This window comes from Rosa chinensis, chromosome 7, assembly GCF_002994745.2.
Source record: "Rosa chinensis cultivar Old Blush chromosome 7, RchiOBHm-V2, whole genome shotgun sequence".
NCBI lineage: Eukaryota > Viridiplantae > Streptophyta > Magnoliopsida > Rosales > Rosaceae > Rosa > Rosa chinensis.
The window spans coordinates 38,559,486-38,586,670 of NC_037094.1; the positions used below are offsets into that span (position 1 = coordinate 38,559,486).

Here is a 27,185-nt window from a genome sequence, read left to right on the forward strand (position 1 = left end):
AGTTTCAGAAACAGCATTAGAAAAAGGAATGATTACATCGCCCTGACAAGAACAGAGATATACACGTCCCTTCACCATACCTCTGATTTAGAAGTAGTCGCGCTCAAACACAGGGCTTGCTTTTGCGTGTTTTAACATCTTCATATACTCTGAACATACCAAAAAAAAAAACACCTGTAAACTAAAGACTACATCTATGTATAGAGAGGCTCAGATAATTCTAGAATAACTAGGATTAGGATTATTTTTCTGAGAGGGAGGGTGTCAATCCATTAAAATGAAGATGTAAGCAACATTATACAACGACTCACGCAGTAGGGCTACATCAATATTAAATCATTGCCTAGATGAATGTCACTATGTGAGCAAGCACGGATGAAAGTAACCGGACGAGATTAGGGTAGCAATCCGAAAAAAATGCACCCTACCTTATTTTAAGAAACCCAAAACAATAAATAAATAAATAAACAAACTAGTTGGAGGAAGACCCGAACTCGACCACCGCAGCTGCCATTGCCTCTTATTTTCGGGGTTTCAATTGATGATCTTTCGAGTTAATGCATTTGGACTGATGTTAAAAATGTACTTCACAATTCCTAACATGGTGGAGTAAATGAAAAATTCCCACATGAATTTGATGGCAACATCCAAAGCAAAACAGGTCTTCTTCATTTGATTCATAAGCCTTGAAAGCTGCGTTGTACTAGAAGCGTGCCAGGCCAGACTGCCATCTTCCAAGTTCTTTACCCATTCTTCATCCTTCCTCCAAGTGCTGCCATATCTGTACAATGGTCGTCGTTTTCTTTTCACTTTCTTGAACAAGCAGAAGCAAAAGCTCATCTTCTTGCTTTACTACTGAAAACATGAACGGTAATAAATACACACCAACCAGCATCGCATCAAAACAACTGGCCATCCAATTTCCACAGCATCAAAACTTTATCACCTAATTGATTGTACTGCCTTGGAAAATCGAGAAGAGGATAATTACATCCAATCTTTAATGTCCCTGCTCCATATGTTGATCCAAAAGGAAGGAAAACTGTTAACAGCAACATTACACCTATAGTGAGATGATGAAAAGCATACAAAACCTTTAAGACAAGACCAGAATTAAAATAAAATCTTTAAGAAAGAAGGGGAAGTTTGAGAGCATATAAAGAAACCAAGGGTAGTATTGGAAGTGCAAATTGTAAAATCTTAGCTAAAAAGAAATTTAGCGAGTTCAAGATTACTACTTGGGTCTGCCAATAACAGCTTCCCAATAATCATCTTCCCATTCTATATTTTAAATAAGCAAATTTAGTTTTAGATTACAAATGCTATCCCCAACCCTGCCTGATAAAGAAAATAAATAAATAAATTCATCTTATCAAGGTATTGAAGGATCCCATTGTGAATCCTAATTACATTCCTTAGTCAGCTTAACCTTATTCCATATAAGTTAAAAGTATATGTTGCCCATACAGATCAAATTCCCGTTAAAACCTGAAAAATTTGACCACATAAGAATACAGTTTACGAGAACAATTGCAAATGATTTTTTCCAAAATGCTACATTTCATTTCACTTCCAAAATTTTACATCATTAAAGGTCTCAAGAAGTTTCAAAATAATTCAGTGACAGCATCAGCATTTTATTTTTAAAATTGATCTTACCCAATGCAGTATGATTTTCGTACAAAATCTAACACTTCTTCTTTTGAAAAAAAGTTAACAAAAATATTTGTTTCTATAACTTATCAAAATAAGAAATCATTTATTCTATTTCCATATGTATTTCTCATACTGATTTTTGCATACTTGTTATCTTAGCTAATGCTTCATACCTTATCTCTTATTAAGTAAAGTTGCTACTGGAGCAACCTCATATGGGACCAGAGAATTTTTAGACTCCTTTCTCAATATAGTGGACAAATTCCTGACAAAAGAAAAAAAAAATGTAAGGAGAAGAAATTAAGTGAAATGCAAAGCCAACCAGAAGAAGGAAAAGGAGAGCAACTAGGAAAATATCACATAATTCCGGGGAATAACCACTAAAAGTAGTCATTATAAACCCTTTCTTTTTGTGTTTTTCAGGGGAATCATGTATTATCAGAATCATAATTCATTTAGTACAACCATTGTTACTACAATGACAAGATTCAAAATATATCTTGAACTAGGCAACCAAATTCAAAATTGCTAACTAGAGTAATCACATGAAAGAAACAATCATGTACTCAGTATGCTTTCCCAAGTAGAACACCAAAAACCCAACTAATCAACATGTTCATAACATTACCATAAACTAGGGATTGTAATCTCTGAATTGATGGGTTCTATCCCAAATCCCAACCTCTTACAATGGAAAAGAGAAAGTAAACAAAGAAAGGAGTTGGAAAAGAAATCTCAATTTTGTTATTCTCAAACATATCTATTCCAAAATTGAATTCTAACCTTAGGTATTTCTGTTATATGCCACAGCCTTGAAAACCTTTACTCTAGCTTCCAACCACCAACATACATAGGGGCTTCTAACTCCAGAAAAAGAGATTGAATAACAAAAAGAATATATAGTTCCATGCAATAGAACTGCATTATTCATTGGCAAAAAAATTTCATGTTAGCATGTCTAAACATGCAAGGATTTTTCATGCAAAATTTTGAAAACATTACCTTTTGCATGCTTCCATATGATTCCTGATATTCACATCTATTGGGCTGATACAAGCTGTCAATAGATGTTGCATAAGTGATTCCATCTAGAGGTACATCTTTACCAGACAAGATCACAATATTCAAAAGCATATTCCGCTTTCCTGTGCATGCAAAACTAGGTCTAAGTGACTGCATCTGGGACAATTCCCTTTTTTGCCATCTGACATTGAAGTATTATTTTTTCTTCCATGCTGCCTAGCTTACAATACCCATCAATCATGACGGTATATGTAATTTCATTCGGTTGTATGTTATATGAGGACATCTCCCGAAAAATGCTCCTCGCTTTATCCATTTGGCCTAGCTTACAATAACCACAAATTACTTCAGCATAACAAGCGACATTTGGCACCAAACCATTCCTCCTCATTTCATCAATGAGCTCTTTTGCATCCTCGACATGGCCAATATTGCATAGCCTATTTATAAGAGAAAAATATGTGGCATAAGTTGGTTGAATGCCCTTATTTTTCATGTCATGGAATAGGCCAAGAGCTCCAATCATATTCCCATCTATACAATATATATGCACTGATTAGTATATTATAAACAATGGAATTTGGCTCCACTTTCTTAGTCACCAACTTACTAAACAGGAGTTCAGCATCTTTGATTCTACCAGAGTTACAGTACCCTTCTATCATCACCTCATATGTATAAACGTTGGCCACAAGACCATGATTTTCGCATTCAACCCAAAGTTTAACAGCATCGTCCACTTTGCCCATACTACATAGACTATGCAGTAGCATATTGTAAGTGTTGATGTCAGGATCAATTCCTTGCTTAGACATCTCTTCTCTAAGCTTAAAACCTTCTGCCACTCTTCCCTCCTTGCAACAACTTAAGATGAGTGTGTTGTATGAGAACTTATCCAATGCCAAACCCCTCTCAAGCATTGCCTTGAGTAGCCTAACAACCTCTTCGATGCTACTAGATTCACAAAGTCCATGGATTAGAGCATTTGTGATCGCTGTGTTGGCTCCGATAGCCTAAACCAAAGTTCGATTGCCTCTAAATTCTTCCCATCTTTGCAGAGCCCAACAAACAATGTAGCAAGCAAACTATCACTGGGCCTAAAGTTTCTTAATAACATTTCAGTAGTGAATTTTAGTGCAGAATCAAACCTAGATTTCATGCATAACCAGTCAATGACTGAGTAAGAAACAACTTGGTTGACTGGTAAACCACTGGCTAACATCTTGTCCAAAAATTGCTCAGCATGCTCAAATTGATTACTTTTACAAAATCCATGCAGTAGCGAATTCAGAGGAACAGAATTAGGGGTAACCCCATTCGATACCATATCATTCCTTATCTTGAGTGCCTCGCCAATATTTCCCGTTGTACAATACCCATTAATCAGAGTGTTATATATAACCTCATTTGGGACAAACCCCCAACTACGCATTTCCTTGAAAACACAATTTGCCTCATAAAACTTCTCCAGCTTAATCAAACCATTAACGAGCACACTGTATGTTATAAGACTTGGCTTCACATTATTCTTTACCATCTTCTCCTTAAACTGGAAAGCCGCTGCCTCTAATCTTCTACTCTTACGTAGCCCGTGGATAACGCTATTGTAAGTAACCACATTTGGAGCAACACCAATGCTCTCCAGTTTTGAGAACACAGCTATTGCATCATCCACCTTCCCTCCCTTGCAAAACGCATTAATTGCAGTAGTAAACTAGAAAACATCAGGACAAACACCTCCAGTCATAACTTCAAATACATGATAGCTCTTCTCAAGTTTGTTAGCCTTCACTAAAGAACTCGGCAAAACATTACAAGTCTTCAAAGACGGAAACACACCCTTATCCGAAAAATGCTCAAACACATCAACAGCACAACCAAAACCGAAATTCTTGAACTGGGTACAGTAAACATGAATTAACATATCCAATGCCTGAATCCCCAGAGCTGGTTGGGACGCATTATTCAACTCTGACATTGCAACGGTTATCTCAATATGCTTGCTGTTGGGGTCAGCACACAAAACTGGGACATTCCCATCAATCAAACGAATCAAAAGCAACCTCGCAGGAGGCCCAAGATTTGAAGCAATGAGCAAATGAACAAAAACACAAAAAGATCGAACAGTAAACTGAAACTTAAAAGATTGAGAAGCAAAATGAAAGAAATGAAGGGCTATTTTGGGGTTCACATTGGACCTAATGGAGTAGAATAACTGATCAAATTCACGAGGGGACAAAAGGGGCATGAGAGATTCACATTTAGAAGAATCCAAAGATGGGTTTGAGAGAATAGAAGATACCCAGTTGAGCAAACCCGGATTGGGAGGCTGTGGTGGACTCGGAGGCTGTGACGGCGGCGGCTGGGGAGGGTCGTGTCGGCATTGGAAGGTGAATGTCACGCCCGTTAAGGGGCGTGTGATTGGGTAGAAGAGAGAAACGGGTTTGGAGATCGGAAGCCTTCTCAAATCCATTGAGAATTGCATGTACTGAGTGCTTTTGGGATTTTGGATTTTGAGGGTTTTAGGGAAGGGTTTACGAGAGTGAAGCCGGCCATGGCCTCATAGAGTCTGTTGCTTTGAGAAGGGGAAATGGAGCCACGATATAATAAGTATTACGGCAGCCTTGTCAAGTGGTAAGTACATTTTATCGATTACATTATAACTATCGTAGAAATATAAAGGATTAATTTCAGTTTACCCCCCTGAGGTTTGGGGGTGAAATCATTTCACCCCCTAAACTTTCAATTTTGAATTTTTACCTCCTAAACTTTTCAATTTCAATCAGCCGTGTCCAATTTTTACTGTTCCGTCTAAATTGGACGTTAAGTTTGACTTTTGAGGGTTAAAATGGTCATTTCAACATAAAAAAATAAAAAAAATAAAAAATAAAAAAAAATTCTTTTTTTTTTTTTTTTTTTCTGCTTTTTTGTTTTTTTTTTTAATTTTTTTATTTTTATAATTTTGTCTCCAACCTATATACCACAAGTTATAATAGGTTTATAAAAACAAAAAAAATACTCTAGGTAGTTGAAAGCCGCTCGCTGGTCTACGATATTTGTGACATATCTCCGATAAAGTGAAGAATTTAGGATATATCCCAAATAAAGTGAAGAAATATTTGTAAAAAATAATTTTACACTTTATCTGTAAATAAATATCTGTATATTTCCAATAAAGTGAAGAAATATCTGTGTAAAATCATTTTTGGTCTACGATATTTGTGATATATGTCCAATAAATTGAAGAATTTTAGGATATATCCCCAATAAAGTGAAGAAATATCTGTAAAAAATGATTTTACACTTTATCTGTAAATATCTGTATATCTCCAATAAAGTGAAGAAATATCTGTGTAAATCATTTTTTACAGATATTTATTTACAGATAAATATTGGATATATATCACAAATATCGCAGACCAAAAATGATTTTACACAGATATTTCTTCACTTTATTGGGAATATACAGATATTTATTTACAGATAAAGTGTAAAATTATTTTTTACAAATATTTCTTCACTTTATTTGGGATATATCATAAATTCTTCACTTTATCGGAGATATGTCACAAATATCGTAGACCAGCGAGCGGCTTTCAACTACCTAGAGTATTTTTTTGTTTTTATAAACCTATTATAACTTGTGGTATATAGGTTGGAGACAAAATTATAAAAATTAAAAAAATTAAAAAAAAAAAAACAAAAAAGCAGAAAAAAAAAAAACAGAATTTTTTTTTATTTTATTTTTATTTTTTTATGTTGAAATGACCATTTTAACCCTCAAAAGTCAAACTTAACGTCCAATTTGGACGGAACAGTAAAAATTGGACACGGCTGATTGAAATTGAAAAGTTTAGGGGGTAAAAATTCAAAATTGAAAGTTTAGGGGGTGAAATGATTTCACCCCCAAACCTCAGGGGGGTAAACTGAAATTAATCCAAATATAAATTCATTAATTAGGAGTCAGAAGTTGATTCGAGAATATATATATCATTTGTGATTGATTTAGAGTCGTTATTTGGTTGGTATACCAATGTATGTTTTTTTACCGATGATGTTTGCGCTTAATTTGTTGAATTATGACTCTCTTTGGTCATCATGATCATATTTCCAGCCTCAAGGTGCACCGGAAATTTTCGTAACTCCATCATTATCAATTTAGACTTAAGAAGTTATGTTCATGGCCAATGGTATGATGTTTCTTACGAGTAGACCCGTTATTAAATCCTAATCGTATCATTTTTAACAATTTCTTTCGTACCAAATAAGTTCTTTCATCAAAAAAAAAAAAAAAAAAAAAAAAAAAAAAAAAAAAAAAAAAATATATATATATATATATATATATATATATATATATATATATATATATATATATATATATAAACCCTTGGGTTGGTGCTAGGCAGCTGGATTGGATCAGACTGAGGTGGTGTGGTGTTTGATGGTGAGTAGGTGCTAGCGGGGTTTGAAATACCTGCGATATTTCCTTTATATCCCCCGATATCTCTTTTTTTTCAACCAACCGATATATCTTAGGGGGTGAATATTTTATCTTCTACCGTTTCTGCGAAATTTCTCCGACATCGTCAAATATCCTCGATATATTAAATATTGGCGATATATCTCCGATAAAGTAAAGAAATATCTGTAAAATTTGATAGAAAAAAAAAAGAAAAAAATCATTAATTATCTAAATGCAAATCTGTGTGAAGAGAGATCTCCTTAAGGCAAATATGGGTGAGGAGAAATCCCCTTAAGGGGAATCTAGGTGAGTAGAAAATCCGCTCAAGACGAATCTAGGTGAAGAGAAAATCCCCTCAAGACGAATATGGGTGATGTTAATGCTTAAAGTTCGGCGGTAGTCGATCTTTCGTTTAAAGCGGGTCCGGTGGGCGGACCGCTACTCTGAGGATTTGATGGCCTCCGCTAGTTGTTACACGAGAGACAGGGCGTCAGAGGGAGACCGCGTTGGGCGGCCTTCACTTCTCCGATGCCTAAGTCAGTCCATGCACATAGGCAGCATAACAATAAATGAGTAGTAAATGCGTAATTAATGAGGAGAGAGGAGAGAACCTTTTATAGGTGAGGAGAAGGTTGATCTTCTTCTTGTTTTCGATGTGGGACTAATGTGCTTCGATTCCCAGTGTCTGGAGCTTCTGATGCTATCTTGGCGAGGCGCGTGGCGGCGCGTCAGCGGTGATCTGGGGGAGATCAGGGGCTCAGGCGGTAGCCCGCCTGGCTGTGCCCTCGCAGGTCACTCCTTTGGTGAGAGTCAGTACCTCTGGCGGTACAATGAGCGTGGCTCATTATAGCTAATTATGCTTGTTCTGGCACATGTAGGTACAAGTCCCCCAAGTCCCCAGTCAAGGAGGGCAATCTTGGTTGGGGAGTTGATCGGCGGTGTGAAGCGTTACCTCCGCTAGACTTGGAAAAGCATAATTAGCGTCAGTGCGTTGTTAACCATGGATTTTCTGAGCGAACGCTTTATACCCTTTCGGGTGGGCCCCTGCTAGGCCCGCTAGGGCTTCCCCCACTCCCTAGCCAAGACGGACCTCCGGATGGTCGGAAATTTGTTTGTTGTGGGGGAACTGCTCGGAGCAGAGGGTGTTGGGTAGCTAGCCCAATCTTTATTACCCAGGTGACGGGGGTCAACGTACCTGATCAGGGTTGTCGTAGACTGTTGACAAGTCCCCGTGTCCCGTAAGGGCGATCTGACCGTAACGCCGCGTGGCGGTAGTTGTCAGTGAGGCGTAGCCTCGGGAGTCGCCGCTGGCGGATATCCCCCCGCTTGTTGTAGCAGGAACCAGCGTCGCTTAGACGTGGCTGGCGATATTTTACCGAGCGGTGTTGCGCTCAGCAAAGTACGCTGTTTGCAAGATGGAAAGGGAGCTCTGCCGGCGGTGTTGCTTGTAGCGGAGGCTACCTCTTGCAAGTTGACGAGTGGAAGTACCGCTAGCGGGGATTCGCTCAGCGGAGACTTTAACACTTAGAGGATGACAAGTGAGAAGTTCCGCTAGCGGGGTTTCGCTCAGCGGGGACTTCGACACTTGGAGGGTGACAAGTGAGAAGTTCCGCTAGCGGGGTTTCGCTCAGCGGGGACATCGACACTTGGAGGCTGATAAGTGAAAAGTTCCGCTAGCGGGGACTTCCGATGATTGGCAACCTCTTCCCAATGGTTACCTTCTCGAGACGCTTCGACTGAAAGTGGTCGACACGTGGGTAACCTCCAGAAGGTTAGCGTGTGGAGGCGTGTCTCCTCAGCGTAGCCGTCTCCTCGCCATTAATGTGAGAAATAATGGATTCTGTAACCGAGGCGACACCTCGGTTAATCCAGAGAGTAAGTAGAGTCGTGGGACACGTGTACGGTTGGTGCGTGATGTCATTTTTGAGTGGACGGCCTAGAACTGCTTGACGTTGACATAAAAAGGGGGGGAAGTTAGCGAGATTTGACACTTTGCTAAAGCTTCAAACTTTACTCTTCGTCTTCAAACTCTGCTCGTCTGAGACTCGAGAAGAAAACTGCGGCGATCTCGTGGAGTAATCACATCAGGAAAGACGACGATCTCCTGTATCGAAGACATGTGCTCATGATCTCATCCGAGGCTTCATTCTTGAGGTTGGTGGCCTGAACCTTATCCCTATTTCGTTGGATTTTTTATATTGCCGATTTCTGGGTTTTGGGTATTTTTTTGTGTGATATGTTCTTCCCCGATGTGCTGTGAGGGTGCAAAGTGAGTCATGGGGTTGGGTTATGGTGTTTGACAAAGTTAGGGCTTAGGGATTTGTTAGATGGTCGAATCTGGGTTTAGTATGTTTGTTCTTGTTTTGGCATTTTCTGGGTGACTGTTCTTGACGTTCTTGGGTATAACTGATAAAAGGGATAAGTTAGATCTTGTATGAGCTGACTGATTTGGGTTTTAGGGTTTGGGATGGCCGACGTCATAGAGATTTCAAGCAGTGAAGATTCCTGGTCCGAAGTGTCGTTCAGCTCGGCGGATAGAATTTTTATTGACTCGTTGCGTCCGTCTACCCGTGCAGGAACCTCACTACCAGAACCGCTAGAGGTTGAGCCGCTACAAACCATACCTTGGGACGTAGCCATGGGTCGTACTTCGGGTCCAGAGAGTTCTAGGGTAGGGGAGGCTGCCGCTGCCCAAAATATGCGTGATGAGCGGTTGACGAGTAATAGTGCTGCCAGTGGTTCCGCTGACGGGGGAGAGGTGGCGGGGGAGGATGCTGAGTCAGCATGGTCCTCCAGGATGGCACCCCTGTTGATGAGGCGGGAGGTAGGATGACTGTTATGGCCGTCAACCGGCTGAAGTGGATGTTTCGGTTGCCAGGCGTAGAGAAGCTGCGTTCGCCGACGGTGGAAGAGAAAGCCTCGATTCTTCCAGTGGGGTTTGCCGCTGTGCACGAGGCGATATTCCGCCAGGGAGTGACTTTCCCACTAGAACCAAACCTCCAAATTTTGGTGTGCGAGTTTGGCGTTGCCATTGGGCAAATCTGCCCCAACATGTGGCGGTTGATGCTGGCGCTGAACTCGTTATGGCGGTTGTCAGGTTGCGAGGGACCAACTGTGGCGGAGGTGCTGCACTTCTACGAACTGGTGTACGTGAAGCGCCAAGGTTGCAGAGGGCAGGTAAACTTGAGCCGCCGCCAGGGAGCGCCCAAGCTGATCGAGAACCTGCGAGATTCCATGTCTTACTGGCGGGGGACCTTTTGTGTTGCCACGACGGGGTGGGAATACCAAGCGGGGTCCAAAGAGGGGGAGCCGACGTTTAGGATTAAGTCGGAGTTTCAGCCTATCCGAGGTTGTTTGTCGGTCTCCGCTGAGCATGACTGGCAGGGTTTTATATATATATATATATATATATATATATATATACAGCCTTGTACTTTGTATTGACAATGACCCCTTTTTTTTTTATGCAGCGGGGTTGCGGTATAACCTGACTCGCGCAGAGAAGTGCCGCGTGGCACGTATCAGAGGTTGCTGGCGAAATCGCAACTTGCTGGATTGTCGTCTTCTTACTGCCTGGGAGTAGTTGGTCGATCAACAACTGACTCGTGCTATTGGTAAGCAATCTCCGCCATTGCGCACCTTTGATGAGATTGTCCTAAGCTGACTGGTTTGGTGTTTTTTTTTTGTTTTATTTTTTTTTTTTAGAAACTCCGCGGGGTAACAAAGCGAGCTGTGACGCCTTTGCGAAAGCCATGGACCGCGCAGAGATCGACAACTTCCTGGAGACTATGTATGCTTCCGGGCTGGCAGCTCAGCAGACAGTTGTGAACCCGGAAACGCTGGCGCTAAGCCCGTCCGAGGTTCCCGTGGTGCTACCCATGCCGCACCACTCCCATCTTGGTGGTGACGGGCTGCCTGCCGTTCAGGAGGAGACTGGTGTGGTAAGCGAGGCGGTGCCGCAGAAAGAGAGAGCGCCGGCCACCCGGCGCGGGGTGCACAAGAAAACAGTGCGCCCAGCGGAGGACGTCACTATTACGGGGTTGGAGCCGCCGACGAGGGGTTCGAGGCCTGCTACCGCTGGAAGCACGCTGGTGCTTCAGCGAAAACGCCGTCAAAATGACTTCGGCGGGGAAGATGAGGATGTCGTGGAGATCACTGGGGCCTGCCAGCAGAAGAAGGCACGACAGGCTCCGCCCCAGGTTCCTGGGGACGTGGCGAAAGACCCGGCTACGAGCGACCCAGACTCATTTTCCGCGTACGCCGAGTTCCTAAATGACCGTGAGCGGGAGTTTCTTTATCACCTCTTCGAGCGGCTGGGGTTCGGCGGCCTGGAGGGGATTGTACGGTCGACCGCCGTTGACCAATCGCCCTTCAGCACGGCATTTGGGCACATCTCTGTTGGGATGCACGAGATGTTTCTGGCGGCGTCGAAACAGCCCCGGGTTGAGCGGGAGCTCAGGGAGGAGGTGGCGGGACTTCAGAGGGACCTTGGGGAGGCCCAGGACAGGTTGGCTGATGTGGAGCGACGCCTGACAAAGGCCGACTGTGATGCAGCAGATGCTCGTGGCAAGTTGGTCGTCGCCATTGAGCGGGACCTGGAGCGGAACGATCAATTCTCCAAGTTGGAGTAAGATTTGTCCCTGCTGCAAGATCGGGTGGCCGCAAAAGATAAAAAGGTTGAGATCCTTCAGCGAGAGTCTGCCGCTAGACTGGCCGAGGTTAAACGGCTGGAGGGTGAAGTCGCTCGCCTGGGGGCTGAGGGGAGCCGCGTTGCGGCCGCCACTGTGGAGTCATTCAAGTAGTCGGTGGAATATAAGAAGGCGCTAACCGAAGCGGCGAAGGCCGGTGCCCTAGCCAATGTGGAGATGCTGCAGCAGAAAGGCGCCATTGACTGGGCGAAGGCGTCCATACCGGTCGTGCCGCCAGCTAAGGATGCTCCGCCGGCAAAGGGTATTGACTCCTCTCAGGTTGATGGTGCCCGCTCGGGTAGTGGGGAAAGTGGCGCTTATCCGGCGGATGACTCCCAGCGGACTCCTACCCAGTCGGAGGTGTCCCATGCTGGGTTTTTGGCGGGCCATACCCGGGCAGATGGTACAATAGAGACCCCAAGTCCTACTGCCTGCAGATCTGACCAGACAAGTCGCCAACATCCGCCGCCGCCTGCCGAAGGTGGAGATGCTGAAGGAAGCCGAGCCAACCCCGCCAACCCTTGAAAGATGGAAGTCATATTATTTTTGTAGCCGCTGAGGTGTAATTATCTGATGTAATGAACTTTTTTGGGTGGGGAGTCCCAGCCCTAAGTATATGAAATTTCAGAATTTGAATTTTTTTTCTATGATGCCTTGTACCACTATAGTTTTGACAATTTTGCTTTTGCCAACGAATGAAACATTAAAGGAATTAAAATTGGTCCAAGTGCACAATATAACGGACGTGGTCCGCTGACTGGCGTTGCCAGTTGCCCCTAGTGCTAGACTTGGTAACAATGGTTTGAATAATTCCTTGTTTCATTGTTAGCTGCCTGAACAGCCTTTACAAAAGCGGGGTCGTACCCGTTGGGTAGTTTCCCTTAGCTAAATATTGAACAAAAATTTAGCTAAGTCAAGATGCTCTTGGGTAGCTGCATGACTATTTGTAGTAATACCGAAGGTGTTCGATATTCCAAGGGTGGGTCGTTGTGATGCCATCCTTGTCCATTAAGTAGAAGGTGCCTAGGCTAGCGACTTCTACAATTTTGTACGGACCTTCCCAAGTTGGGCGAAGTTTTGTTGGCGGTGGTATGACTTCCTTCATTACCCAGTCCCCCAGTTAGAGGTTGCGGGCTTTGACCCTGGCGTTGTAGAAACGCGATACCCGCTGCTTGTTTTGTAGGTTGTGCAGATGGGCTTTATGTCGTTTTTCCTCTAGGAGATCCCTGTCAAGGTTGACTCCGTCGCTGTTGGTCTCTGGGCAGTAGCCTTCGACCCTAGCGGTTAGTTGAGTTACCTCGATAGGCAGGACGACCTCAGTTCCGAACATCATACAAAAGGGGGTTTCACTAGTGGCGGAAGTTGGGGTTGTTCTGATGGCCCATAGAACTTTCAGGAGTTTCTCCGCCCATAAACCCTTGGCCCTATCGAGTTTCTTCTGTAACAGCTTCTTGATTATCTTGTTTGCCGCTTCGACCTGGCCGTTGGTTTGCGGGTGAGCGACGGATGCGAAACGCATCTTGGTACCCAGGTTGGCGGTGAAAGAGATGAGTTCCTTGTTATTGAACTGTGTGCCGTTGTCTGTGATGATTGTATGCGGGACACCGTAGCTGCAGTAGATGTTCTTCCAGAGGAAGTGAATTACCTTGGCGGTAGTTATTGCAGTCAGGGGCTCCGCCTCTATCCATTTGTTGTTGTAGTCGATAGCAACAATAATGTATTTGAACTGGCCCTTCGCGGTTTGAAATTTTCCCATCAAGTCCAGGCCCCACGTGGAGTGAATCCATGGTCCGATGATGACCGACAGTGGTTCCGCCGGGGCATGTGGGCATGTGGGAGATCAGCATATTGTTGGCATTTGTGACAAGATTTCGATATCTGCAGGGCGTCGTCACCGAGAGTGGGCTAGAAGTAGCCCTGTCGCATTGTGCGATTGGCCAAGGATCTGGCGCCCGAGTGGTTTCCACATTCTCCGTCGTGTATCGTTGCCAGCACGACCTTTCCTTCCTCTGGGGTTAGACAGCGGAGGTTGGGGCGAGTGAATCCATGGAGGTAAAGTTTGCCGTTTTGGATGTGATAGCGGGTTGCTCTCCGCTTGAGTTGTCGAGCGTCGACTTTGTCCTTTGGCAATGTCCCGTTGCGTTTGTATTTGATAATCTCGTCCATCCAGCTAGGATTGACCTCAATGTTGAAGATCTCTGCCAGGGTTTTTGTGATACTTGACCTGTCGAGACACTCCACCCTTGTGTCCGCTGGACTCTGGTGTGGCTGAGAGGTTGCCAGTCTCGCTAGTGAATCGGCCTTGGTGTTCTTTTCCCTGGGGATCTGTGTGATGGTGTGAAATTTGAATTTTTGAGCAGTGTCTTGACGTAACCTAAGTATGCTGCCAATTGCTGGTCCTTGGCCTGAAAGCTGTCGTTGACCTGGTTAACTAATTGGGAGTCGCTGAAGATGTTGACACTTACGGCCCCTGAATCGATGGCCAGGAGTAGGCCGGCAATGAGTGCTTCATACTCCGCCATGTTATTGGAAGCCTTGAAGTTGAATTTCAACGCGTACTCCGCGTTCAGCCCCCCAGGACCTGTTAAGATGATTCCGGCGCTGCTGGCCTTGGGACAAGAGGAGCCGTCCACATGCAGGTTCCATTCTGACTGTCGGGGAGATTGTTCCTCAGATACCACCATCTCCATTCTTGGTTGTGCTCCGACTTTGGACTCGAGCAATGAAGTCTGCCACCGCCTGGCCCTTTATGGCGGTTCTTGGTTTGTAATCAATGTCAAATTCGCTAAGCTCAATGGCCCACTTGCTGAGGTGCCCCGAATGTTCAGGGTTCTGCACTACTTGTCTCAGCGGTTGATTGGTTAGCACATGCATTGTGTGGGCTTGGAAGTACTGGCGGAGGCGTCTGGTGGCAACGATGAGTGCGAGAACAAGCTATTCCAAGGGAGGATACCGTGTTTCCGCTCCGTTCATGCCTCTGCCGGCATAGAACACTGGGAGCTCGTCCTGGTTCTCCCTCCTGACGATGGCACAGCTTACAGCTGATTGAGATACCGCTAGGTATATGTATAGTGTTTCGCCTTGCACAGGAATGGAAAGGAGTGGAACTGCCGCCAGGTACTCCTTCAAGCCCTGGAACGCCGCCTGGCACTCTGGGTTCCAGTCGATGACTTTCTTGTGGGTTGTTTTAAGGACTTTGAAAAATGGGGCGCATCTGTCTGTCAGTCTGGAGATGAATGGAGAGAGGGCGGTTAGCTTGCCCTGGAGGCTTTGGACGTGCACCTTCCATTCCGGGTCCTTCAAGTCGAGGATGGCTTGCACCTTGTCAAGGTTAGCCTCGATGCCTCGTTCACTGACAATATAACCCAGAAATTTGCTGGCGGTGACGCCAAAGAAACATTTTTCTGGGTTGAGGCGCATACCGTAGGCCAAGAGGATGGTTATTATGATTTTGAGGTTTGCCACATATCCGTTGGCTTTTATACTCTTGACCAACATGTCGTCTACGTAGACCTCGATTATCTTGCCCAGATGTTCCGCGAACATGGCGTTCATCAGTGGCTGATAAGTTGCTCCTGCGTTCTTCAGACCGAAAGGCATAACATTGTAACAATACAGGCCTTTGTCGGTGGTGAATGTGGTGCATTCCCGGTCGTCGGGATGCATCCTGGTCTGATTATAGCCGAAGAACGCATCCATCATGCTGAGGAGCTCGTGTCCAGCGGTTGCATCAACCAGCTGATCAATGCGGGGTAGTGGGAAACTATCTTTTGGGCATGCCTTGTTAAGATTTTTGAAGTCGACACAAATCCGCCACCTGCCGCTAGCCTTTTTGACCATAACCAAGTTGGAAATCCACTGGGGATAGATGACTTGGCGGATGAACCCAATGCTTTGCAGCTTGGAAACTTCTTCTCCTATAGCACTGTATTTCTCTTTGTCGAAGGCTCGGCGTTTCTGCTTGATAGGGTAGAAGGATGGTTTGATGCTCAACTTGTGCGTGATGATTTCAGGGGAGATACCTGGCATGTCTGCATATGACCAGGCAAAGACCGTAGCGTTGTCACGTAGGAACTGAGTGAGTTCCGCCGCCAGCTCTGGGTCTAATTAAGCGCCTATGCGGACTGTCCGCTCAGGGTGCTCGTCAGAGATGCTGACAACCTTTAATGAGGTTTCTGGGTTGACCGGCTCCTTCTTTACGTACTTCTTTTCGTCATCCCTGGGATCCTCAAAGATATTTGGTGGCGGTACCTGACTCCCTACCGCTAGGATCTCATGGCAGCGAGTTGATCGTGTTATAGTAGTTGAATAACATTCGCATGCCAACTACTGACTTCCCCTGACACAGCCTGTGCCGTTGGGTGTGGGGAACTTCATGAGCAGCATGTATCTGACGATGATGCACTTGAGTTTGTTGAGTGCTGGCCGACCAATGATGGCGTTATATGAGCTGAAACAATCGACAATTATGAACTCCGTATGTATCTCCGCCATACATGGACTAGTACCGATAACTAGCCGCATATAGTCAGAACCCAGCGGTTGCGTGACATCACTGGAGAAGCTGAGCAGTGGTTCATGATCTTGGAGTAGTTTTCTATTTCACTTAAGGTTGTTGTAACAACCACTGAATATGACGTTGACAGTGGATCCGCTATCTACCAGGATCCTTCCGACTGACATTTTGCCGAGAATGGCGTCGATCAAGAATGGGTCGTCATGGGGCAGATGTACTCCACGTTCCTCCTCCTCTGAGAAGGTAATGGGCTCCCAACCAGACTTTGGGAGTTTTACGGATCTTTCGTAGCGGATGTTGCAGACTTCCTTTGGGTGATTAGCTCGTGCATAACGCTTTCTTGCCCTGTGAGACATGTTGGTGATTGGAGCACCTCCGTCAATGGTGTTGATGCGGCCTAAGGGCTCAATGTCGGCGATCACAGGTGGTGGTTGGCGCACCTTGAATTGCTCCATCTTGCCATCTCGGTACAAGGTCTCGATGGCCGTTTTGAGAGCATTGCAGCTGTTGGTATTGTGACCGCTATCCTCGTAGTATTTGCACCACCTGCCGGTATTTCTTGGTTTGCCCGCTTTTGGATATCTTCCTTGGGGCGGCGATGGGATCTGATCCTTGCACTGATTGTATATTTCCTCATACGAGGCTGTGAGGACCGTAAATACTGCATACCACTGAGAGGACTCCGTCTGTTTGTTGCGGTTGTCCCCATGGGATGGGCAGTTTCCCTTGTAGTGTTGGTCCTTCTGCCAGTTGTTCTGGTACTAGCCATGTTGCCAATCCATCTTTTTGTTAGTTGGCGGTGTATTGGGGGTTTTGTTAGCAATCCCCTGCTGACTGGAGGAGGGTTGTGTTGATTTTGCTAGCGTTGCTGGTGTCCCATATGTGATGAATTCTGCTTGGGCATGAATGACCGCCTCACTCATGAGGTGGTCGTACACCGCATTTGGATGATTGTAGTTGAGGTGATAGAGGAATGCCCCCTTGAGGAGTCCATGCTTAAAAGCCGCCAAAGCCATTGTTTTATCAAGATCGCGGCATTGAGATGCTGTCGCTCGCCACCTTGTGACGAATGCCTTTAGTGTTTCCTCCGTACCCTGCTTGACGTTGAACAGTTGGCTTGTATTGTGGTGTCCGGCAGACAGTAGGATGAACCGAGAAAGGAAAGCGTATGACAATGCCTGGAATGAGTCAATGGATCCCGGCGGGCACTCGAAGAACCAATTCATTGCCTCATTGTCCAGTGTTTCACTGAACAAGTGGCATAGGGTGGCATCATCGAATCCTTTGTTGTTGGTGACCTTCTTGAAGGTGTCCATATGGACGAAGGGGTCAGTCTTACCGCTGTAATGTGACATTTTTGGAGTCTTTGCTTACGCCGGTCTGACAGCCTGTAGAATTGCAGCAGTGAATGGTCCTGGCCTGGATGCGAAAAGTGGATTTGAAATTGGCGCTGGGGTGCTTGACTCCGCTCGGATTAACCTTTGCTCCAACTGCTGCATCCTTTCCGGCGGGGCCTGGCCGGGCACTCCGCTGGACTGATCCTCACCTGGGAGCGGGCGGATTTCCCTCAGTTCTTGCCCTTGGTCTCGAGCGTTGGGGTTGCAGTGATGATTCTGCCTCCTGCTCTAACATTAACTGGGGCACGGGGGGCAGCCCCATTCCCAATAGCTCTGGTGGGTCCAGCGGGACCTGCATATGCACGACTGGTGATGGTATCAATGCGCCAGTGCTAGGTCGGTTGTGCTTGGTGCTCCGTGGCTGTTCGCTCCGTGCTGGGTTGGCGGTTGCCTCCAGCGTTCTTCTTAGTTCATCAAAACGTGATACCAACGTGGCCACCTGCTTTTGGGCCTCGGCCTTTTCTTTGTGCTCTTATTCAAGTTCTCTATTTGCCGTATGAAGATCCGCCAGTGCCAGCTCATATAGAGAGGTGAGGTCTTGGCCTGGTGGGTGGCTGCTACTTGGGTTTATCTCACCGCTAGGGTTTATCGGGGTGCTGAATAGTGCGCGGTTGACGTTTACCGCCGGGTTGGTAGGTTGGGGAATGGCTGACTGGTCTGCCCGCTCTTCACCGTTTCCCCCGCTACCGTTAGTCATAGTGATTGTGGCGGGATGACCTTTTGTTCAAGGGTTCCCACAGACGGCGCCAATGTTAATGCTCAAAGTCCGGTGGTAGCCGATCTTTCGTTTAACGCAGGTCCAGTGGGCGGACCGCTACTCTGAGGATTTGATGGCCTCCGCTAGCGGTTAGCTGTGATCTGGGGCGATCCGGGGCTCAGGCGGTAGCCCGCCTGGCTGTGCCCTCGCAGGTCACTCCTTTGGTGAGAGTCGGTACCTCTGGCGGTACAATGAGCGTGGCTCATTATAGCTAATTATGCTTGTTCTGGCACATGTAGGTACAGGTGAGAAGTAATTCTCTAAATGTAAATATGTGTGAGGAGAGATTTGGTACTGTGTAGTGTAATTCTCTAAGTTTTGACTCTATCAGTTTAGGCACAGAGCACAGTGGGATCTCAAATGAATCTCATGGAGGCAACAATCAATTTGGCTATGACGCTTATAGATATAATCAATATGGAGAAGTATATGAGCAGTCATCCAGTTGGATTCATCATTATTATTCCCTTCTAAGGGAAACAGTTGGCAGCTCTAAAGAGATCTATAACTATCATGTTCATCACTACAATTCGAACTATATGGGTCATATGTCTTGGTCTGATTATTGCATTTTCGTAGCCCAGCGAGCGGCTTTTCAATCACCTAGAGTATCTTTTTGGATGTAGATGAAGTTGACATTCATATGTATTTATATGTAATTCCAATAAATTAACTCTTTCAAAAACAATATATTTTCTCCTATATCCCTGATATTTCCGATGTCTCCCTTTTTCAAAGTTTCGATAGATATTTAAAATCGATATTTAAAACCTTGGGTGCTACTACCACTAGTGTTATCTTCCTATTGGGTATTGGTTCTTAATGATGTGGGTGGCGCGTTCTTGTGAAAGGACGAGTTTGTTGAAGGGTCACTTTAAGGGAGGTTAGGTTCCCAATTTTTATGTTGCGGTTATAATGCTTTGGTGGTGACTGCTCGATGTTAGGGGTAAAGGGGTCGGGAACTAGGGTGGGATCAAATGTGGTGGTCACACGGTTTCTTTGTTAAGCTTATTGAGGTGGTGGTACATTGTGATAGTTTGGGGGTGGAGGGGTTTGGATTCAGTTTTCCGTTTTACAGTTGTTTTTAGTTTTTGGATATGTTGTCAAATCTCAAATAAGTCCATGCTCTTTTGAATCAAAGCTATTGTCTTGGACTCCTGATGTCTGAGCTTGAGTAGCTAGTTTATTATCAACAGAACCTAAATTGCCCGTTTAATGCCATGCGTTTTAGTGGTAGCATGTGTAGATGTGATTAAGAGATCCTAAGATGACTCACCCAATAGTTCATTATTGTGGTCACCTGTTTCAGTTATTGCTATTTTTTTAATCAATTTGGCTCGATTAGTTGCTTTATTTTGGCTCTATCGTGGATCCATTTTACATGTTAGTCTTCTCTTTTCTTTTTTTTTTTGAAAAGGTTTTGTTTTTAGTTTTATTGCTAGTTGTTTTTGTGGATGTAATCCCTTCAGTATTGTGATTGCGATCAGTTTGCAATTGCAGTTTGATGGAATAAAATATACTTTGATTAGAAAAACATTGTAAATCATCCAACTGTTTTTGCTAACAATTAGGATACATATGAGTGCATGACTTCTACAATATAATTGCATTTTTTATAGAGACGATTCTACAATGGTTATTTAGAACGTAAACAGTTCCGGTTATAAAAGCCCATTTACAGTTACATTACATTGGATCACTCTCTCTGAAGTAGGTCTAATGGGATTCAAGACTAGAGAGTTGAGATGCTTACTGAATTACAGAGAAAAGCAAATAGAAGAATATATACATAACTAGGATTGAAGTTGTAGATGGCCAGCAGTCATGGGCTGAAAAATGGAGTCAGATTCTAAAGCAGCTGCTAATTCTGGCCATAGGATACATGAAACAGTCCAAGAACCATTACCCTTTGCACTTGGCCTTTGGTTCATGTAAGACACTCCAATCCTCTCAATAGTTGAACACACCGTCCCAAGCACCGGACTCCCAAATCCAAAGTCCAATTCAGCAACTGGAAACATTCTCCCCAACGACAAAACAAGTGCCGGCACTCCTCCTTGTCCTAGCACAATCTTGGATAGCATTAATCCTGGCCTGTGGCACTCAATCCAATCAATCAAATCCAAGAAATGTTCCTCATTTGTTACCTTGGAAATTGCCTCAGGCACTATGTTAGCAACATCTGATGTAGAACCCTTCTTCAACTCATCCACACTTGCCTCTCCAAAAGCCAAAGACAATACATTCCCAATGTAATTTGACATATTGGAATTGGGATTTTGATCTCTTTTATGCAATCTAGATCGTCCATCCACTAACCAACCCATCTTACACATTGCAGTATGGGTTTTGTTAGTGCTGGTACTGATATTGGCTTTGACCATAGTTTTCCGTACATAAGCCGAGACTGCCTCAATTTTTGTTCTCTTCGTACCATTTCTTCATGCCTGACTTTGCAACTGATTAATGCTCGAATTATCGATGAAATAAAGCCGCTTAACCAAGGCTTTGGGTGTTGGGATATTCATGATCTGTTCTATGGTGCACTTGACAAAACTTTGGTCCAAGGAGGAGTGGTACCTAGGAGGGTTGCGTGCACTGATTCGGAGGTTTGTCTGGTGATCCGGTACGCAGGAGATTTGGCTTGTTTCGGGCCATTTCTGACCACGAAAGGAGGAATTTACCAAAGCTACTAGCATCCCCAAGTGCATGGTCAAAAGTAAATGTGATCGAAACACCCCCACACAGTGTAATATGTGACTTGGATTTGTAGAGGAAAGTCGGGGTGGATGGAGACTAGCTTGTTCCCTCGAAGAGACTGATCAAGATCATAGAAGTTTAATGTGTTTCAATGATTTAATTACTCTTTAAATCTTAATTACATATTCATTCCTTAATCAGACAATATAAATCTCTTTTTCAGAAAAAAAAAAAAAAAAAATCAAACTGTTAAAGGAAAAACATATTGTGTGCCTTCGTCAAAGCAACTAACGGAGAGGGAATCAAGGAATCAGTGATTACCATCAATCAGCACAATTATAGATCAATCAGCATTCAATATATTTAATGTAATTAATATTTTCGTTGTAACTCTATCCCTATATAAAGGGACTATGAAATGAAATGAGTACACCAATTCCAATCCTAATTTTATTTTTACACGTTATCAGCACACTCAGAGCCAATAGCTAATTTTTAGTTAAAAACACGCAAACCCTAGAAGAGAAAAAAAAACTCTCTTCCATTTTCTTTCTGCCGCAATCCCAAAAAAAAAAAAAATCTTGCCCAGATCGGCCCCCCCCCTTCCTTCAGCGTTGCCGTCTGCAAGCTGCCACACCCGAGCAGCCCCAGCATCCTTCACCGGCCGAGCAGCCCCAGCCAGCAGCACAGCACCCTTCATCGGCCGAGCAGCCCCAGTGCGCCTTGCAGCCTCCTACAACCGGCCTGCCTCACAGCCAGCGAACCCCACCCGCCTGCAGCAGCAGCGCACATCCACCACAACCCAGCGCCGTGCCCACCCGCGCCTACTCTCTGCGCGCATATCCCGCCTTCCTGCCCCTACACAGCAGCACCCAGCCTTCTCCAACCTCCGCGCCTGCACCACTGATCCCACCAAATCCCAGCAACAGCGCGCCCGACCTCACATCCCCGCTGACCTGCGTCCAGGAGCCCCCACCCCGATCTCCGCGCTACCGCCCGCACAGCCGCGTCCAGCCCAACGCAGCGCTGCCTCCACACCAGAAAACTAGAAAACCAGAACAAAGAAGAGGAGGAAGAGAGAAAAAGAGAGGAAGTAGAGAAGAAAAAAAAAAAGGAAGAGGAAGAAAAAAAAGGGGCGGGTTGACCCGGCCCAGCAAGAAAAAAAAGTGACCCGGCCAAAGAAAAGGACCGAAAAAAAAAAGTTAGGCCCAGAAAAGAAAAAGGGCGAGCCCGTAAAATAAAAAGGGTCAGAGGAAAAAAAAAAAAAAAAAGAAGCCTTGCGGCCCAAAGAAAAAGGCTGGTCTGGCCCAAAAAGAAAAAAAATTAAACCAAAATAGGCCCTGCAACCCAGAAGAAAAAGAAGAAGAAGAAAAAAGTGCCAATTCTCAGCCCAACAGAACTCGAAAAAAAATCACTACACGCGCGTGCGCTAGGATTGTTTTATTTTCTCGAAATCAAGTATGTTTTCCTTATTTTAATTTATGATTTTAACAAAGCATGTGAATTTTATGTTTTCTACTTTTTTTTAAGCATGCTTTATACTTTATTGTTAATTTGCTATTGAGCATGTTTAGTTAGGTAATATTGATTTTTAAACATGTCTTGTTATTTTATATATGTTTTATTATTATTCGTAGAAATTTAAGCATGCTTTATATTTTATTGTGAAATTTTGAGCATGGTTTATCTTATTTACGCTTATATAATTATTTCTTAGCATGTCTTTATATTATGTTTTATGCATGATATATGTAGCATATATTTTGTTGTATATTTGTGCAATTTGAGCATGCCATGTGATTTATTTTTATATATGCTATGTTTTATTTATTGTTAAATGTGTTATAGTTATTTTTGTAATGCAACATATAAATTCCATTTTGCCATGATAATGAAACTACATGCGCATTATACACACTTACTGTGATAAAGTATTTTCACATAGCATCGAAAAAATGTGACCATTACGAATCTTGGTCTTGAAATCTAATTCATATATTTGGAAAATAATTTACGTGGATGTTTTTATGACTGCGTAATTTATATCTTCTCTCTTGTTTTATGTAGATGGCTGATCCAACTCGACCTAAGTTTGACATCTTGGACTCAGAAGGACTTGAGTACCATCGTTGGGTTTCCGATATGGAAACTGCCTTTGTGGCAAAAGACTACACTGCCACCATTACTGATCCCAAAGATGATGAACTATCTAATAAGGTAAAAGCAGATGCCTTAATTTTTCTGAGGCGACATATTGATCCTAGCCTACGCTGGGAGTACCTTCAGTTAAAGACACCCAAAGCACTGTGGGATGCCCTTAAAGGACGTTTTGGGAACATTCACGATACTTTGCTCCCAGGACTGGCTGTTCAGTGGAATGGAATCCGCTTGCTTGACTATAAAAAGGTCAATGACTTCAACAAGGACATGTTGCGCTTAAAGGCACGTCTCAATTTATGTGGAAGGGAAATCACAGAAGATGATATGATCTACAAGACTCTTACCACCTTTCCTAATTCAGCTTTTATACTAGCGAACTAGTATCACTTGGATTATGACAACAAAAGAATCACAACCTTCAATAAGTTGATAAGCCTATTGTAAGTGGCTGAGAGACAAAATGAGATTCTCTTGAATAACAATGCCAGGCCCACTGGAACAAAGAAAATTCCCGAGGCTAATTATGGCAAAATGAAAGGTGGAAATAACTCTAATGCAAGGGGGTTTAGACGTGCTGATCCCTACCCACGTGGCAACAATGCACCACGTGGAAAGGGACATGGGGATCATGGAAACAAGATGCAAAAGGAAAGAGTTGACAATGAACCATGCTATAGGTGTGGATTCATTGGGCATTGGTACAAGAACTGCCAAGCAAACAACAGAGTAGCAGCCAATTACAAGAGGTATAGAGAGTCTAAAGAACAAGAGGCTCACTATATGGAAGAAGGAGGTCATGACCTAGACGTCAACCTTACAGTTGCAGACTTCAATGGCAAAGAGGAACTTGCTAAGTCAATGGATGCTCTCAATCTTGACTGATCTGCTTTATTCATTTTATTTTCCAAATATAGTTGTGAAGGCATAATGCCTCATTTTTAATTAGACTATTGTTTGGTCTTAAAGTTTATTTTCAATATGGATTGATGAATAAGATTTCTAAACAAGACCTTGATTTGCTTATCGTTGGCTTATTAATAAATTTCGAATTTTATTCTGAAGCACTGAATTTATTCAAATTTATTTCTATACACATATTTACATGGTTCGAAATAACACTATAAAGATGTAAAGCAATACATCTAGAAAAAAAGAAAAATTATTAGAATGAAAAGAATACCATTCTACGCAAATAGAAATACTCTAAAGAATATGAGTTATATTTTCTAAATACCTCTCATTTATTTGTAGGAATGAATGGAGGAGAACTTGAGTGCTTAGATGATAGTGGAACTACCCACATAATATTAAGAAATAGGCAATTATTCATTGAACTAATAGCCTATAATTCCTTTGTGACTACGTTGATTGGATTATCACAACTAATAAAAGGGCGAGGAACCGCCAAATTTTTGCTGCCTAATGGCACAACACTTAAAGTCACAGACGCTCTATATGCACCAAGAGCTAATCGAACCTTGTTAAAGTTTCAAAGCTATTTGTGCCAACGGTTATCATGTAAAAACACACCGTGAGAATGGAACTGAATACCTTGATATTACATCTAATGACTGTGGAAGGAAACACATCTTAGAGAAACTTATGAGTCAATCTAGTGGACTGTACCTCACTACGATTCAGATCATTGAATCCTATATTGTCACCAACAATGAAATGTGGGACACTGACTCATACAGGCTTTGGCATGACCGCCTAGGGCACCCCGGTCCTGAAATGATGATCCGTATTTTAACGAACTCATATGGACATCCCTTCTTTCGAGTGAAAAATAAAATGGGATAAAAATCCTTCACACTGCAAGGTGTCGGTTCTAGTATTGCTCAAATGCAGTCATTGCTTTCTGAAGTACCAGAAGCACTACCTCCCTCCCATTATGCCTCATTGACTATTTCAACGGCACACCACTCATTTTGCAAAGCCTGCTCTTTAGCGAAAACAGGATCGAGACCTTCCTATGCTAAAGATACAAAACAAAACATTCCATTCTTACAAAGGATACAAAGAGATGTCTATGGACCTATCCATCCAGAATGCGGACCATTCAAGTACTTTATGGTTCTGGTGGATGCTTCGACAATATGGTCACATGTTGTTTTATTGTCCACAAGAAATGCTGCAATACTCCTAGCACAGATTATAAGTTTAAGGGCTCACCACTCCGATCACCCTATCAAGTCTATAAGGCTTGATAATGCTGGAGAGTTTACATCAAAAGCATTTGATGATTATTGCATATCTATTTGGATCGATATAGAGCATCCTGTACCCCATGTGCATACACAAAATGGTCTCGCAGAAGCCACAATCAAAAGGCTACAGATGGTGGCTAGGGCATTGGTTATGCGCACCAACCTGCCTATATCTGCATGGGGTTATGCAATATTGCACGTAGCTTTACTTATTCGTTTAAGACCCACAGCTAGCCAACCATTTTCTGTGTACCAGTTGGTAACTGGATATGAGCCTGACACTTCACACTTATGCATATTTGGTTGAGCAGTATATATGCCTATTGTGCCCCCACAGCGCACCAAAATGGGTCCTCAGAGACGATTAAGTATTTATGTTGGATACGAATCCCCAACAATTATCCGCTATTTGGAACCCTTGACAGGCGATCTCTCTACCGCTAGATTTGCGGATTGTCACTTTGATGAGACAGTCTTCCCGTCGTTAGGGGGAGATAGGAAAAAGGATTTTCCAAAGGAACGACAAGAATTGTCGTGGTCTGTCCCCACTCTATCTCATTTTGATCCCCGCACTTCACAAAGTGAAAGTGAAGTGAAAAGAATAATCGATCTTCAGAACGTAGCAGATTCGATGCCTGTTGCGTTTACTGATATCGTAAAAGTGACGAGATCACATATACCAGCTGCAAATGTGTCTGCAAGGTTAGAAGTCCCCAACAAGGGACACGGTGCCGCAGATAGAGGCACTGCAACCACACTTAGTGGAGGTGTGGTTGAGGTCGTGGCTCCCCAAGGAAGAGGGGGAGGTCACTTGGTTCGATTGACACTCACCCAAGGAAGAAGAGAGTGAGTAAGGCACAAACCAATCATCAATGTATAGAATCCCTCTCATGAGATTGTCTTTGATTATAGTAATGTCCATGAATCAATACTGGAGGACGCTCCGATGTTTGAAATGATTCCAGAGAACAAAGAAATCTCAAAGGATTACGAGAGTGCGTATGAGTTGATAGAAAGATCTTCCATACACATTGATGATATATACTGTTGCTCAAGGAATCATAGAGCACGATGATATCGAACCACGCTCTGTTGAAAATGTCAACAAAGAGCAGATTGGCCTAAATGGAATGAATCAATCCAGGTAGAATTAGATTCTCTGACAAAGAGACAGGTATTTGGTCCGGTAGTGCTAACCCCACCAAGTGTAAAGCCTGTAGGACATAAATGGACCTTTGTCAGAAAGCGTAATGAGAAGAATGAAGTCCTAAGGTATAAGGCTAGCCTTGTGGCGCAAGGTTTCTCACAACGCCCTGGAATTGACTACGAGGAGACATTCTCTCCTGTAATGGACGTTATAACGTTCCGCTACTTAGTTAGCTTAGTAATTTCCGAAGGACTGGAAATGCAGCTCATGGATGTGGTTACTGCATATCTCTATAGGGATCTAGATTCAGAGATATATATGAAAAGTGTCTGATGGCCTTGCATTACCCAAGTCAAGTGACTCTAAAACCATAGAGTGCGTTTGCAATTAAGTTGAAACGCTCACTTTACGGATTGAAACAATTCGGGCGGATGTGGTATACCCGTCTAAGTGACTACTTGATTGGAAA

General features: G+C 43.6%; 2 pseudogenes; both read right to left on the minus strand.

Moving 5' to 3' along the window:
* Window positions 1-278: 278 nt before the first annotated feature.
* On the minus strand, window positions 279-5,210 carry LOC112180757 (annotated as a pseudogene).
* Window positions 5,211-20,292: 15,082 nt separating this feature from the next.
* On the minus strand, window positions 20,293-21,338 carry LOC112176119 (annotated as a pseudogene).
* Between the last annotated feature and the right edge of the window lie 5,847 nt (window positions 21,339-27,185).